Genomic DNA, 6,223 nt, shown 5'->3' with positions numbered 1-6,223 from the left:
CCTCCAGTAAGAAATAAAAGTTAAAGAGAAGTAGGATGCTTTGATTACATCATCAAGCTATTTAAGATAATTATTAAATTTGTACATCCTTTATTGCTATTCAATGTTGAAATAAAGTCACCACTGAAGCATAGACTGCCCTGATTGTCATTAACCAAAGAAGCTTAGAACAGAGCTTTTGTAGTCCCATGTGCTCGTTTCTTAAGTTATCCCTCTTCACTCTCTGCTGGAGAACCTGCTTCTCTTTTTCAGATGGACACAGATTCTGAGGAAAGAATCAGCCCATCGCACCTCACCAGGGTCCCAGCTGAAACCATAGGGTAATTGGGGAAATAAGCAAGAGTGCTGCTTTCTTGGTGAACCTGGTACCAGCACAAAGGTGAAAAAGATAGACGCAGAGAACACTCAAGTCCTACAAAACCAGATACCCAGAGACACAAAGGTTCCCAAGAGCTCATCACTGAAGTAGACCTAAAACGAACACAACATGGCTCATGGGAATTAGCAGAAGAGAAGGCAGAAAGATTGTTAGAGCCACAAGTTGAGACATATGGCAAAGAGATGGTGCCTCTTCCCCATAAGTGATGGCTACCCCCACAATGTATGACCCACATTCCCCATGGGGATAACTGGCATCCCCAATGAGGAGAGTCCCTTCGGAGGGGGGAGGGGAGGACAGAGATGAAGGTAAGGATTGTACTAACATGTGCTGTTTACACACTGAGTATGTACATACCTAATAAAGAAAAAATGGTTAAAAAATTATCCCTTTAAAAATCTTGCGGAAGAGGGGGCGGAAAGAATGTCAGAGTTACATGTTGGGTCATGATTTTCAGAGACATTTATCATACTAATAACTGGGGGCTAACTCCACAATGCACGAACCATTTTTAATAACAAGGAGGGTCTAATGGGAGGGGGTAGATCACAGATGAACCTAAATAATGGTACCAAACTGCCTGTATTTACTGAAAAGAAAACTAATAAATTAAATTTAAAATTAAAAAAAAAATTATCCCTTTAAAATTAAAATTGCATTAAAATTTCTTCCTCGGTAGTACCTATTTGTGGCCTGTTGAAGCCTCAGGCCAAAGACGGGTATAAACCAAATCTTCTTCTGCAACTCAGGACTCATCATACAGTACGAGTCTTGACACATGTGAGAAGGACTATGATACTCAAGTTCAAAGTGATGGTGGGATTAATAAAGTTGGTTCTAAGAATAAAGAGTTAATCATTTTAAATCACTTTTTAAAAAGGCTTCCTTAGAAAACTACTGTGGTGGTTTGAATCAGATGTCCCCCATAAACTCCTGTGTTCTGAATTTTGGTCCCCAGCAGGTAGTGACTTGGGAAGTGGAGCCTTGCTGGAGAAGTGTGTGTCGCTGGGGATGGACCTTGAGTTTTATCAGTTCCTGTCTTGCCAACGTTTGCTCAGTGCTCTCCTGCTACTGTTTTCTACCTGCTGTGGCAGAGGTGATGTTCAGCCTCTGCTCTTGTCTTGTTTTCTCCAATCATCATGAAGCTTCCCCTCAAGACTGTCCTATCAGCTGCTGCTGGTCGGTGTTCTGTCCCAGCCACGGGAAGGTGACTAGACGACTCAAGGCATGAGTAATGTTTTCAGCCTCCAGGGAGGGACCCTGGGTATCATCAGCACCATCAACACAGAGGCAGGGGGAGACAATCCGCCTCTACGCCTTGTCTGTTATCACACATCCAAATCTTTGAATCATGCGACTCTTACCTAGCTGAAGCAGAGATAAGTAAAATTAAATTTAAATTAAATTCCTAAAACTAATTAATTCTGTGCCACTTCTGAAAAAAAGGAAACATTTCTCTAACGATTCATTTGGCTGGAACAAACAGGTAATTACATCCATTCTAATATATATACATATATATTTTATATTTGAGAGAGAAAGAGGAAGAAAGAGAGAGAGAATGGATGCACCAGGGCCTTTAGCTGCTGCAAAGGAACTCCAGAAGCATGCACCACCTTGTGCATCTGGCTTACGTGGGTCCTGCGAAATTGATTCTGGGCCCTTTAGCTTTGCAGGCTAATGCCTTAATAGCTAAGCCATCCGTCCAGACCTATTCTAGTATTTTTAAAATATAACTTTGGTGCCAATTTTCCAAAGTGCTTGTGTGTTTATAAAACGACTATGGCAGTACTGTGTAAAACAGTGAAAAACTATAGACAAGACAGTATGGAAGAAGTACAAGTGGAATTTAAAGCTTGACTTATACAATGGAAAAACAATTTATCTGATCCTCCAAAATAGAGTCAACATGCAACCTAAGAAACCTGCTCCTGTGTATATTCCCATGAGAAATAAGAACACACATCCACACAAACTTGTATACAAATATTTGTAGTAGCATTGTTTATAATAAAAAGATAGTATAGGGCTATAGAGATGGCTTAGCAGTTAAGAACCTTGCTCATGAATTCTAAGGACCCAGGTTCAACTCCCCAGAACCCATGTAAGGCAGACGTACAAGGTGGCACATGTGCACAAGGTGGCACATACATCTAGAGTTTGATTGCAGTGGCTGCAGCTCCTGGCACACCAATCCTCTCTCTCTCCCTCTCTGTCATAAAAATAAAATAAGGCTGGAGAGATGGCTTAGCGGTTAAGCGCTTGCCTGTGAAGCCTAAGGACCCCGGTTCGAGGCTCGGTTCCCCAGGTCCCACGTTAGCCAGATGCACAAGGGGGCGCACGCGTCTGGAGTTTGTTTGCAGAGGCTGGAAGCCCTGGCGCGCCCATTCTCTCTCTCTCCCTCTATCTGTCTTTCTCTCTGTGTCTGTCACTCTCAAATAAATTAATTAATTAATTAAAAAAATAAAAATAAAATAAAAAAATAGTGTAGCTGGGCATGGTGGCGCATACCTCTAATCCCAGCACTCAGGAGGCAGAGGTGGGAGGATCACCATGAGTTCGAGGCCACCCTGAGACTACATAGTGAATTCCAGGTCAGCCTGAGCTAGAGTTAGACCTTACCTCAAAAAAAAAAAGATAGTGTGAACTCCTCAATTGACCATTGACTACTGATAAAATGTGGCATGACCATGAAATTGATCATTCAGCAATAAAATAAGTGAATCTCAGATAATGCTACAATATGGGATAACGTGCTAAGTGAAGAAAGCTAGTAACAGAAGATCACACTGGGGAAAGGGAGGCTAGGTAGTGACAGCCAGTGGATATTGGGTTCTTTCAGGAGGGATGAAAATGTTCCAAAGCTGATTGTGGTGGTGATAACATAAAATTGTAAATATACTTCAAATCACTGGACCTGACCTGAGTAACTTGCATGATATGTGAATTACAATTCCATCTCCATGAAACTGGCTAAAGCCTGACCAACATACCACACTGTAAGATAAGGTGCAGGTGCACTATTACCTAAAAGAAAAAACAAGAGTGACAGCATCAGTCAATATGCAAACCCTTGGATTTATAATAATGAAAACGGGCAGGGTATGTATATTTTTTTCTTTTTGGTTTTTCGAGGTAGGGTCTTATTTTGGCCCAGGCTGACCTAGATTCACCATGTAGTCTCAGGCTGCCCTCAAACTCACAGTGATTCTTCTACCTCTGCCTCCCAAGTACTGGGATTAAAGGTGTGTGCCACCACACCCGGCTTGGGCAGGATATTTTTGTTACAAAAATTTTATTTGTATTTCTTATTGGGTAGTAAATGCAACCTTCATGGAAGTAGCTATTTTGAAATATTTCAAATTTCCTACAGCAATTCTCTTTCCTAATTGTCCTTGATTATACAAGGTAAAGGTGAAAAATATTACAGAACCATTAGACATTCTGAGATCAATGAGAATGGCCTCTTGGAAGCACTGTGACCCTCAGATACTCAACCTGCGTACATCAGCACTTTAGTTCCCTATTGCCTGTGAGAGAATGTGGACCGTGGAACTGTAGAAAATCTACAAACAAATAATCTACTTGTGGGTACAGAGTTAGTGTGTTGCATATGCATAGCTGAGGCCTGTGAAATGTCACCTATTTCCAATAGACTGGCACAGTGGGCAAAAGTTTTTGTTTTATAAAACATTCCTGCTACCTTACTTTATATAATTTAATGTTTTCCATTTTAAAAACTCTTAAATTACATAGCAATTGATAGTGACATACACAGTCTATAGTGAATACAATTCTTGCCATGTAATGTGAGTCCAGTGGATTATCATATATGATCACATTAAAATCCCCCACATGAGGCTGGAGGGATGGCACTTCCCATGTAGGCATAAGGGCCTGAGAGGACCAGAGACTGACTAAATTCAATTCCCCATCACCAACACACACAGCTGGGCATGGCCACACATGTCTGCTATCCCAGGCCCATGGGGAACAGGGAGCAGAGAATTACAGGAGCTTGTGAAAAATGAACAACAGCACTCTCTGGAATCATTGAGAGACTTTGCCTCAAGGAAAACATGTGGATGAACAATGGAAGGGGAACACCTGATGTTCTCCTCTGGCCTTCACATTCATGCACATGTGGAGCACAAATCTGCATGCATGCATGCATGTGCACATACACACACATCACATATCACATCACAATATGTACACACAAAACATCCCTACATGCTTGGGAGGCAGAGGTAGGAGGATTGCCGTGAGTTCAAGGCTGCCCTGAGACTACAGAGTGAGTTCCAGGTCAGGCTGGACTAGAGTGAGACCCTATTTTGAAAAACCAAGAAAAAAAAAAAAAATCCCTACATGAACACTCAATGATTATATGAACATTGTCCTCTTTAAAGCTAATTTTGTGTATGTTGTGCACGTGTGTGCATGTGTGTGCAGATGTGTGTGCAGGATGTGTATGTGTGTGAGTTAGCACATATGGAGACCAGAAGTTGGTGTTGGGTGTCTTCCTCTACTGTTCTTCACTCTATATCATTTTAAATATATATTTATTTATTTGAGAGAGAGAGAGAGGGCACACCAGGGCCTCTTGCCACCGCAAACAAACTCCAGATGCATGCACCACTTTGTATATCTGGCTACATGGATATGGGGTAATCAAACCTAGGCTATCAGGCTTTGCAAGTAAGTACCTTTAACTGCTGAGTCATCGCTCCAGCCCCACCTGATTTTTAAATGTTATTTATTTATTTATTTATCTATTTATTTATATGCAAGCAAAGAGAGATAGAAGAGACAGACAGAGATAATGGGTGTACCAGGGCCTCCAGTGGCTGCAAACCAATTTTTGTGCCAAGCTTTATGTGGGTACTGGGGGATAAAACTCGGGTCATTAGGCTTTGCAGGCAAGCTCCTCAACTGCAGAGTTATCTCTCCAGCACCTCCCCCACACACAAACCTTATTTTTAAAGATAAGGTCTTTCACTGAACCTAAGAGCTCACTAATTCAGGTAGACTAGCTGGCCATGAAATCCTAGATATCCTGCTGTCTCTGCCTCCCCAGCACTGGGATCATAGGCATGAAGAGTCCTCATGCTTGTTTGACAAGTACTTTACTGACTGAGCCATCTCGCCATTCCTTTAAAGCTAAAATTATAAGGACTTTGCTATAAAGTCGTAATTTCAAATTATACAGCATCATATGGTTTCATTTATGAAGTGCACAAGGTATTCAATATTTTATGGATCATAATTGCATGCTAAAGCAAATTTACTTATTCAATTCTTACTACATGTTGCAAAGTTATATAGAGGTGGTCATGTTACAAGTGTTAGATAAAAATTAAGTACTTGCTGATATTATCTTCCCTTAATGAGCTAGTGATGGCTCATGGTAGCACTCATAAAATAATATAATTAACAATGTATTTCATCAGTCTGGATTTCCTTCTGCACTCCAGACACATTTACCCAACTGCCTGTGTCACATCACATGATATCTAACAGGCTTCTCAGACTTCACATGTGCACAGCCCGCCTGCTGGCCTTTGTCTCTCAAACAGGCTTCTCCTGGAGTCCTGTACCACAGTCTGGAACAATTTCATTTTTCCAGGAGCTTAGACCAAAACCTTTCGCAGCAATTGTAGTTCTACTTTTCCTATCACATCTCACACCCAATCAGTAACAAATCCATTTACCTCCCCCTTTCAAAGTATACACAGAATTTGCAAAGACTGCATCACTCCCATTGTCTCCTTCCTCTGTCAATCTGCCATTGTCTGTTACCTGAATGTCTACAACAAAGCCATAACAGGTCACCTCTGTAGTTTC

At 41.3% G+C, this 6,223-nt stretch overlaps 1 pseudogene; it reads left to right on the top strand.

Annotated features, from left to right (window-relative positions):
* Nucleotides 1-1,058: 1,058 nt before the first annotated feature.
* On the top strand, nt 1,059-1,174 carry LOC123457914 (annotated as a pseudogene).
* The last annotated feature ends 5,049 nt before the right edge of the window (nt 1,175-6,223 follow it).

Source organism: Jaculus jaculus, chromosome 1, assembly GCF_020740685.1.
Source record: "Jaculus jaculus isolate mJacJac1 chromosome 1, mJacJac1.mat.Y.cur, whole genome shotgun sequence".
NCBI classification, from domain to species: Eukaryota; Metazoa; Chordata; class Mammalia; order Rodentia; family Dipodidae; genus Jaculus; species Jaculus jaculus.
This window is presented reverse-complemented; position numbering and strand designations above follow the sequence as displayed.